We start from the raw sequence: 10620 nt of genomic DNA on the forward strand, positions 1-10620 counted from the left end.
GTATGAAAAGACCAATACTATTAAAGACTTGCCATAATTGTGGGCCCCGCTGGAGCTTTTGCATTGGGGCCCATGAGCTTCAAGTTACATCACTGATTATAGTAAGTATTGAGAAAGTGCAAGTTCAGCGAAGGTCAGTGAGTCAAAAGAAGGCCAAGCCATGTGGATCAGTCAGATTGTCTGCAGAGGTAAGCCTTTAGTGATGATGAGCAAATATACTCGTTACTCGAGATTTCTCGAGCATGCTCCAGGGTCCTCCGAGTATTTTTTAGTGCTTGGAGATTTCGTTTTGGAGCTGAATTATTTACATCTATTAGCCAGCATAAGTACATGTGGGGGTTGCCTGGTTGCTAGTTACATTCTGTGGCAGAGCAGGAAGAAACGGTCTTCCTGCTCTGCCGCCTGGCCGCTATGGGGCCCCTGAGCAGGCGGAGGGTGGCCCGGTACCAGCAGTGGGCCCCCGCCCATCCTCGCAAGGTCAGCTGTATCAGCATTTAGCTGATACAGCTGACTGCATTAATGAGGGAAGGAGCGCGCAGCGCTCCTTCTCCCATCACCCCCCTGTTAGCGTCTGCCTATGGGGTGCTGCCTTATACTACAGGGTCTGCCAATGGGGTGCTGCCTTATACTGCAGGGTTTGCCTATGGGGGTACTGTCTTACACTACAGGATCTGCCTATGGGGGTACTGTCTTATACGTAGAGGGTCTGCCTATAGGGGTATTGTCTTATAACACAGGGCCTGCCTATGGGGGTACTGTCTTAAACTACAGGGTCTGACTATGGGGGTACTGTCTTATACTTGCAGGGTCTGCCTATGGGGTAATATCTTATACTACAGGGTCTGCCTATGGGGGTACAGTCTTATACCTACAGAGTCTACCTATAGGGGTACTGTCTTATACTGCAGGATCTGCCTATGTGGGTGCTCTTATACTTACAGGGTCTGCTTATAGGGGTACTGTCTCATACTTACAGGGTCTGCCTATAGGGGTACTGTCTTATACTACAGGATCTGCCTATGGGGTGCTGCCTTATATTACAGGATCTGCCTATGGGGTGCTGCCTTATACTACAGGGTCTGCCTATGGGGTGCTGCCTTATATTACAGGATCTGCCTATGGGGTGTTGCCTTTTACTACACAGTCTGCCTATGGGTGCTGCCTTATGTTACAGGGTCTGCCTATGGGGTACTGACTTATACTACAGAGTCTGCCTATGGGGTGCTGCCTTATACTACAGGGTCTGCCTATGGGGGTACTGTCTTATACTTACAGGGTCTGCCTATAGGGGTTCTGTCTTATACTACAGGGTCTGCCTATGGGGGCACTGTCTTATACTTACAGGGTCTGCCTATAGGGGTACTGTCTTATACTACAGGGTCTGCCTATGGGGGTACAGTCTTATACTTACAGGGTTTGCCTATAGGGGTACGGTCTTATAGTACAGGGTCTGCCTATGAGGGTACTGCCCTATACTTACAGGGTCTGCCTATAGGAGTACTGTCTTATACTACAGGGTCTGCCTATGTGGTGCTGCCATATACTACAGGATCTGCCTATGGGGTGCTGCCTTATACTACAGGGTGTGCCTATGTGGTGCTGTCTTATACTTACAGGGTCTGCCTACAGGGGTACTGTCTTATACTACAGGATCTGCCTATGGGGGTGCTGCCTTATACTACAGGGTCTGCCTATGTGGTGCTGTCTTATACTTACAGGGTCTGCCTATAGGAGTACTGTCTTATACTACAGGGTCTGCTTATGGGGGTATTGTCTTATACTTACAGGGTCTGCCTATAGGGGTATTGTCCTATAATACAGGGCCTGCCTATGGGGGTACTGTCTTATACTACAGGGTCTGCCTATGGGGGTACTGTCTTATACTTGCAGGGTCTGCCTATGGGGTACTGTCTTATACTACAGGGTCTGCCTATGGTGGTACAGTCTTATACTTACAGGGTCATCTGCCTATAGGGGTTCTGACTTATACTACAGGGTCTGCCTATGGGGGTACTGTCTTATACTTACAGGGTCTGTCGATAGGAGTACTGTCGTATACTTCAGGGTCTGCCTATGGGGGTACTGTCTTATACTTACAGGGTCTGCCTATAGGGGTATTGTCTTATAATACAGGGCCTGCCTATGGGGGTACTGTCTTATACTACAGGGTCTGCCTATGGGGGTACTGTCTTATACTTGCAGGGTCTGCCTATGGGGTACTGTCTTATACTACAGGGTCTGCCTATAGTGGTACAGTCTTATACTTACAGGGTCTGCCTATGTGGTGCTGCCTTATACTACAGGATCTGTCTATGGGGGTGCTGCCTTATACTACAGGATCTGCCTATGGGGGTCTGCCTTATACTCCAGGATCTGCCTATGGGGGTGCTGCCTTATACTACAGGGTCTGCCTATGGGGTGCTGCCTTATACGACAGGGTCTGCATATGGGGTGCTGTCTTATACCACAGGGTCTGCCTATGGGGGTGCTGTCTTATACTACAGAGTCTGCCTATGGGTGCTGCCTTGTGCTATAGAGTCTGCCTATGGGGAGTGCATTATACTATATTGAGGACTATCTGGTGCATTATACTACAGTATATGGAGGCCATCGTACAGTGTGGGGATTACAGTGAGGGGGCCATCGTACAGTGTGGGGATTACAGGGAAGGGGCCATCATACAGTGCTGGAGCCATCCAACAGTTTGGAGGCTACTAAGGGGTCAGTATACTGTGTGGGTGGTACTATACAGTGAGGGGGCATTATACTGTGTGTAAGAGCATCATGCTGTGTATACGGGAGCTGTACAGGGGGAGACTCGGGACATTATCAAATGCAAAGTGGGCACTTATTGTTATAGGGGAACTCAGGTTACTGTAATTATTAAAGGGGCACACAGGGCAATATTACTTTCTAGGGGGCAAAATGTGGGCTCTGTTTTCTAGGGCACTTGCACCTGGCATTTCTATATTGTAGAGAGTGGCTTTAGAATTTAGAGGGCACAGAGAACCACACAGCAGGTGCAGTAATAGTGACACGTACGGCAGCAGCGGCTCAGTATTTGGGGTATTAGCAGGATGAGGAGTTTGTGCAGGTTGGGAATAGATGGTGATGGGGCTGGAATATGAGAAGTGAAATGTGTCTTTGTTGTATTCTCTGCAGATGAGTCCTGGGTGGAAGAAGTTGTCATGTCAGTCTGGGCCAGATGGAAAAGATGGGAAAAGTGAACGATTCCATCAGAAAGAACATCAGCGGTAAGACATTATCTGTAGCTGTGCTGTGATCTCTTACATGTTCTGTAGGGCTGGTATCTACCCCTGACCATATGGCGGTAATATCTATGTTGGTCTTTATATAGAGACTAGAAGACTAGATGGTGGCCTGATTCTAACGCATCGGATATTCTAGAAGCGAGGTTTAAATCCCGTGCCAATATCGCTGATTGGTCGTGGCCAGCCGGGCGTGGTTCAAATCCCATGCCAATTCGCGGCCGGACTGCGCCTGTCGCTGATTGGTTGCGGGCGGCTGGCGCGACCAATCAGCGACGCGGGATTTCCGTTACAGACAAACACACAGAATTAGACGATTATATAGTAGATTATTTTCAGTAACAGCGCGGTCATCTGCTGAGGTTCTCCTTCACTATTAGGGTGCGTCACCCAGTTGTAATCAAGGTTACCTGGTTAGGGGCCCACTAAGAAGCTTCGCCCCCCCCAAACCAAAACCCTAGCTACGCCTCTGCCGCAGTGCCTTACATACATTATCATCACTGTCCGTGTATCTGTGGATTGTGGAAGGAAATCGGAGGAAACTCACACAGACACATGGAGAACATACAATCTCCTAGCACATGTTGTCCTTGTTGGGATTTGCATGGCAGTATACTCACCGGCCGGTTTTGTCTTTATTGTGTGGTAAAAATGACATTGTGATATGAACCTTGAACCTTGTAAAAAAAATAAAATTGTGTCCCAATCTTGTGAAACGTGTAAGGCCGGCGTCACACTCAGCGTATGAAAATACGGTCCGTTTTTTATGGCCGTAATACGCAGAAATGTTCCCAAAATAGTGGTCCGTATGTCCTCCGTAGGCAGGGTGTGTCAGCGTATTTTGCGCATGGCATCCTCCGTATGTAATCCGTATGGCATCCGTACTGCGAGATTTTCTCGCAGGCTTGCAAAACCGACATCTAATGGATTTATGTGCTCAAATGTTCATTAAAACATATATACAGTATATATATATATATGTCATTGAGACACATACACATATACACTCACTGGCCACTTTATTAGGTACACCTGTCCAACTTCTTGTTAACACTTAATTTCTAATCAGCCAATCACATGGCGGCAACTCAGTGCATTTAGGCATGTAGACATGGTCAAGACAATCTCCTGCAGTTCAAACCGAGCATCAGTATGGGGAAGAAAGGTGATTTGAGTGCCTTTGAACGTGGCATGGTTGTTGGTGCCAGAAGGGCTGGTCTGAGTATTTCAGAAACTGCTGATCTACTGGGATTTTCACGCACAACCATCTCTAGGGTTTACAGAGAATGGCCCGAAAAAGAAAAAAAATCCAGTGAGCGGCAGTTCTGTGGGCGGAAATGCCTTGTTGATGCCAGAGGTCAGAGGAGAATGGGCAGACTGGTTCGAGCTGATAGAAAGGCAACAGTGACTCAAATCGCCACCCGTTACAACCAAGGTAGGCCTAAGAGCATCTCTGAACGCACAGTGCGTCGAACTTTGAGGCAGATGGGCTACAGCAGCAGAAGACCACACCGGGTACCACTCCTTTCAGCTAAGAACAGGAAACTGAGGCTACAATTTGTACAAGCTCATCGAAATTGGACAGTAGAAGATTGGAAAAACGTTGCTTGGTCTGATGAGTCTCGATTTCTGCTGCGACATTCGGATGGTAGGGTCAGAATTTGGCGTAAACAACATGAAAGCATGGATCCATCCTGCCTTGTATGGAGCATCTTTGGGATGTGCAGCCGACAAATCTGCGGCAACTGTGTGATGCCATCATGTCAATATGGACCAAAATCTCTGAGGAATGCTTCCAGCACCTTGTTGAATCTATGCCACGAAGAATTGAGGCAGTTCTGAAGGCAAAATGGGATCCAACCCGTTACTAGCATGGTGTACCTAATAAAGTGGCCGGTGAGTGTATATATATACTGTATTTATATTTAATTCAGCGCGAGATATGTGAAATGCCGGTAATTGAATTACCGGCTTTTTCTTTCTCCTTCACAAACCCGACATGATATGAGACATGGTTTACATACAGTAAACCATCTCATATCCCTTTCTTTAGCATATTCCACACTACTGTTAGTAGTGTGTATGTGCAAAATTTGGGCGCTCTAGCTGGTAAAATAAAGGATTAAATGGCGGAAAAAATTGGCTTGGGCTCCCGCGCAATTTTCTCTGCCAGAGTGGTAAAGCCAGTGACTGAGGGCAGATATTAACCCCTTCATGACCTTGGGATTTTTCATTTTTCCGTGTTCGTTTTTCACTCCCCTCCTTCCCAGAGCCATAACTTTTTTATTTTTCCGTCAATTTGGCCATGTGAGGGCTTATTTTTTGCGGGACGAGTTGTACTTTTGAACGACATCATTGGTTTTAGCACGTCGTTTACTAGAAAACGGGAAAAAAAATTCCAAGTGCAGTGAAATTGCAAAAAAAGTGCAGTCCCACACTGGTTTTTTGGTTGGCTTTTTTGCTAGGTTCACTAAATGCTAAAACTGACCTGCCATTATGATTCTCCAGGTCACTATGAGTTCATAGACACCTAACATGACTAGGTTATTTTTTATCTAAGTGGTGAAAAAAAATTCCAAACTTTGCTAAAAAAAAAAAAAATAAATAAAAAAAATTGTGCCATTTTCCGATACTCGTAGCGTCTCCATTTTTCATGATCTGGGGTCGGTTGAAGGCTTATTTTTTGCATGCCGAGCTGGCATTTTTAATGATAGCATTCTGGTGCAGATACGTTCTTTTGATCGCCCGTTATTGCATTTTAATGCTATGGATGGATTGCAGATGGATTTACATCGTGGGACTGACAGAACGACGGAAGGTATGGGATATTGTTGATTTTTTATTTTTCCTTTTTTACAGAACGAGGGTCTTCAGGTGGATTACCAGTATAATAAAATATTAAAACACCATGTGTATTTATTTTATTAAAATACTTTTAAACAATGTGTGTGTTTTATTAACCATTTCGTACTATTGGATTAATAATGGATAGGTGTCATAATTGACACCTCCCCCATTATTAATCTGGCTTAATGTCACCTTACAATAGCAAGGTGACATTAACCCTTCATTACCCCATATCCCACCGCTACACGGGAGTGGGAAGAGAGTGGCCAAGTGCCAGAATAGGCGCATCTTACAGATGTGCCTTTTCTGGGGTGGCTGGGGGCAGATGTTTTTAGCCAGGGGGGTCCAATAACCATGGACCCTCTCTAGGCTATTAATATCTACCCTCAGTCACTGGCTTTACCACTCTTTACCACTCTGGCGGAGAAAATTGCGCGGGAGCCCACGCCAATTTTTTCCGCCATTTAACCCTTTAATTTAATAGCTAGAGCCCCCAAATTTTACACACAGACACTTCTTACATTAGTAAAGAGGAATATGTAATAAAGGAAGGGATATGAGATGGTTTACTCTATGTAAACCATGTCTCATATCATGTCGGGTTTGGGAAGGAGATAGCAAAAGCTGGCAATTGAATTACCGGCTTTTATGCTATCTAGCGCTGAATTAAATATATATATACCTATTCCATGTGTAGACATTTATTCTATCTATTCTATTCTAACCTGTCAGTGTGATTTTACTGTACACTGCACTGAATTACCGGCTTTTCTATAGAACACCGCTACGTATTTCTCACAAGTCACACGCATGGTCCGTGTGTAATCCGTAATTTTTCCGCCCCCATAGACTTTCATTGGCGATTTTTTTTGCGCAATACGGTGACAAACGCAGCATGCTGCAATTTTCTACGGCCGTACAAGACCATATATTATACGGATCAGTAAAATACGGCAGATAGGAGCTGGGCCATAGAGAATCATTGTACCGATTGCAATCCGTATTTTCTGCACCTCTCATACGTCCGTAATACTTGCTAGTGTGACGCCGGCCTCACATTTGTATTTTTTCTGTCCATGGAGCTGGGGGTGGGCTTGTTTTTTTGTGCTCTGGTTTTTATTGATACTGTTTTGGGGTACATTTGACATTTTGATCCCTTTCTATTGGAGTGACCAAAAAAAAAATTAATTTCTGGCAATTTTGTTTTAGTCATTTTTCATATGGTTTCAATAATTTAATATTTTGATAAATTGGATTTTTTTTGGACAAGACAACCACATTTTTTTTTTGTATTTCAATTTTGTTATTTTCTTAACTTTTGGATGGGAAAAGAGGCATCTAAATGGTTGACGACAACGATCGGAGCTAGCTGCAGCCAATGCTGTCAGGGAAAGATGTCAGCCGTGTATCGCAGTCGGTATCTGCCGCGTATGACGTGGTCTCAGCTCCTGGGTATTCCCAAGAATTATTATTTTTTCATTCCCCAGGCTTGCAAAGATTAAAGGGAACCTGTCACTCCCCAGGCGTATGAAACTAAAAGAGCCACCTTGTGCAGCAGTAATGCTGCATTCTGACAAGGTGGCTCTTAAATCATAAGTCACTGCGGGGCTGGGATTCACAGGCAGGGCGGCCGCACAGGCGCAATCAGCTGAGCTGCATATGAGGAAAGACGGGCAGCATTCACTGCGCCTGCACCAGGCAGGGGATAAGAGCGCAGGCGCCGGCTATTTTGAAAACAGCGGCGAGGAGGAGGCGGCGCCCGGCGCCAAGAAGATGTGAGTGACAGCTGTGTGGCGTCTGAAGCAGGGGGGAAACGCCGGCCTACTTGACTGAGCACCAGGTATTTCAGACAAATTATAAAACTGATTATTTCTCTAGTTACAGCACCCAGAACTAAAAGAGCCACCTTGTCAGAATGCAGCATTAACAGGTTCCCTTTAAAACTGACTAAATGTTGCTCACCCTCTGGCAATACTGAAGTGTTTCACCATTGCAGCCTATCAATGGGATCTGCGGTTCAGTTGGATGGGGGCAGCAGAAAACCACAATAACGAACACCAAAAGCAGCGGCAGAGAATCACCACTGGACCTGTGGATGGTAACGTGGATTTGGGAGCCGATCTGGCACAAAATCCATGTAGAAAATTGTGTGTGAACTTAGCCCAAGGTAGATTATAAAGAGGTCATCTCCATGTTGATGTTCAGCGCCCGATCTCCAGCCTCCCGATCCCCAGCGCCCGATCTCCAGCCTCCCGATCCCCAGCACCCGATCCCAAGCCTCCCGATCCCCAGCACCCGTTCCCCAGCACCCGTTCCCCAGCCTCCCGATCCCCAGCCTCCTGATCCCCAGCCTCCCGATCCCCAGCACCCGTTCCCCAGCACCCGTTCCCGAGCCTCCCGATCCCCAGCCTCCTGATCCCCAGCACCCGATCCCAAGCCTCCCGATCCCCAGCACCCGTTCCCCCGCCTTCTGATCCCCAGCCTCCCGATCCCCAGCACCCGTACCCCAGCCTCCCAATTCCCAGCCTTCTGATCCCCAGCACCCGATCCCCAGCCTCCCGATCCCCAGCACCCGATCCCAAGCCTCCCAATCCCCAGCACCCGATCCCAAGCCTCCCGATCCCCAGCACCAGATCCCCAGCACGCGATCCCCATCCTCCCGATCCCCAGCACGCGATCCCCATCCTCCCGATCCCCAGGACGCGATCCCCATCCTCCCAATCCCCAGCACCCATTCCCCAGCCTCCCGATCCCTAGTCTCCTGATCCCCAGCACCCGATCCCCAGTCTCCCGATCCCCAGCACCCATTCCCCAGCCTCCCGATCCCGAGGCTCCCGATCCCCAGCACCCGTTCCCCAGCCTCCTGATCCCCAGCCTCCTGATCCCCAGCACCCGATCCCTAGCCTCTCGATCCCCAGCACCAGATCCCCAGCCTCCTGATCCCCAGCACCCGATCCCCAGCACGCGATCCCCATCCTCCCGATCCCCAGCACCCGTTCCCCAGCACCCGTTCCCCAGCCTCCCGATCCCCAGCCTCCTGATCCCCAGCACCCGATCCCAAGCCTCCCGATCCCCAGCACCCGTTCCCCAGCACCCGTTCCCGAGCCTCCCGATCCCCAGCCTCCTGATCCCCAGCACCCGATCCCAAGCCTCCCGATCCCCAGCACCCGTTCCCCCGCCTTCTGATCCCCAGCCTCCCGATCCCCAGCTCCCGTACCCCAGCCTCCCAATTCCCAGCCTTCTGATCCCCAGCACCCGATCCCCAGCCTCCCGATCCCCAGCACCCGATCCCAAGCCTCCCAATCCCCAGCACCCGATCCCAAGCCTCCCGATCCCCAGCACCCGATCCCCAGCACGCGATCCCCATCCTCCCGATCCCCAGCACGCGATCCCCATCCTCCCGATCCCCAGGACGCGATCCCCATCCTCCCAATCCCCAGCACCCATTCCCCAGCCTCCCGATCCCTAGTCTCCTGATCCCCAGCACCCGATCCCCAGCCTCCCGATCCCCAGCACCCATTCCCCAGCCTCCCGATCCCGAGGCTCCCGATCCCCAGCACCCGTTCCCCAGCCTCCTGATCCCCAGCCTCCTGATCCCCAGCCTCCCGATCCCCAGCACCCGATCCCTAGCCTCTCGATCCCCAGCACCCGATCCCCAGCACGCGATCCCCATCCTCCCGATCCCCAGCACGCGATCCCCATCCTCCCGATCCCCAGCCTCCCGATCCCCAGTCTCCTGATCCCCAGCACCCAATCCCCAGCCTCCCGATCCCCAGCACCCGTTTCCCAGCCTCCCGATCCCCAGCCTTCTGATCCCCAGCACCCGATCCCCAGGCTCCTGATCCCCAGCACCCAATCCCAAGCCTCCCGATCCCCAGCACCCGTTCCTCAGCCTCCCGATCCCCAGTCTCCTGATCCCCAGCACCCGATCCCCAGCCTCCCGATCCCCAGCACCCATTCCCCAGCCTCCCGATCCCCAGCCTTCTGATCCCCAGCACCCGATCCCCAGCCTCCCGTTCCCCAGCCTCCCAATTCCCAGCCTCCTGATCCCCAGCACCTGATCCCAAGCCTCCCGATCCCCAGCACCCGTTCCCCAGCCTCCCGATCCCTAGCCTCCTGATCCCCAGCACCCGATCCCAAGCCTCCCGATCCCCAGCAACCATTCCCCAGCCTCCTGATCCCCAGCACCCGATTCCAAGCCTCCCGATCCCCAGCCTCCTGATACCCAGCCTCCAGATCCCCAGCACCCGATCCCCAGCACGCGATCCCCATCCTCCCGATCCCCAGCACGCGATCCCCATCCTCCCGATCCCCAGGACGCGATCCCCAGCACGCGATCCCCATCCTCCCGATCCCCAGCACCCGATCCCTAGCCTCTCGATCCCCAGCACCAGATACCCAGCCTCCTGATCCCCAGCACCCGATCCCCAGCACGCGATCCCCATCCTCCCGATCCCCAGCACCCGTTCCCCAGCACCCGTTCCCCAGCCTCCCGATCCCCAGC

The sequence above is a fragment of the Ranitomeya variabilis genome, chromosome 4 (assembly GCF_051348905.1).
Source record: "Ranitomeya variabilis isolate aRanVar5 chromosome 4, aRanVar5.hap1, whole genome shotgun sequence".
NCBI lineage: Eukaryota > Metazoa > Chordata > Amphibia > Anura > Dendrobatidae > Ranitomeya > Ranitomeya variabilis.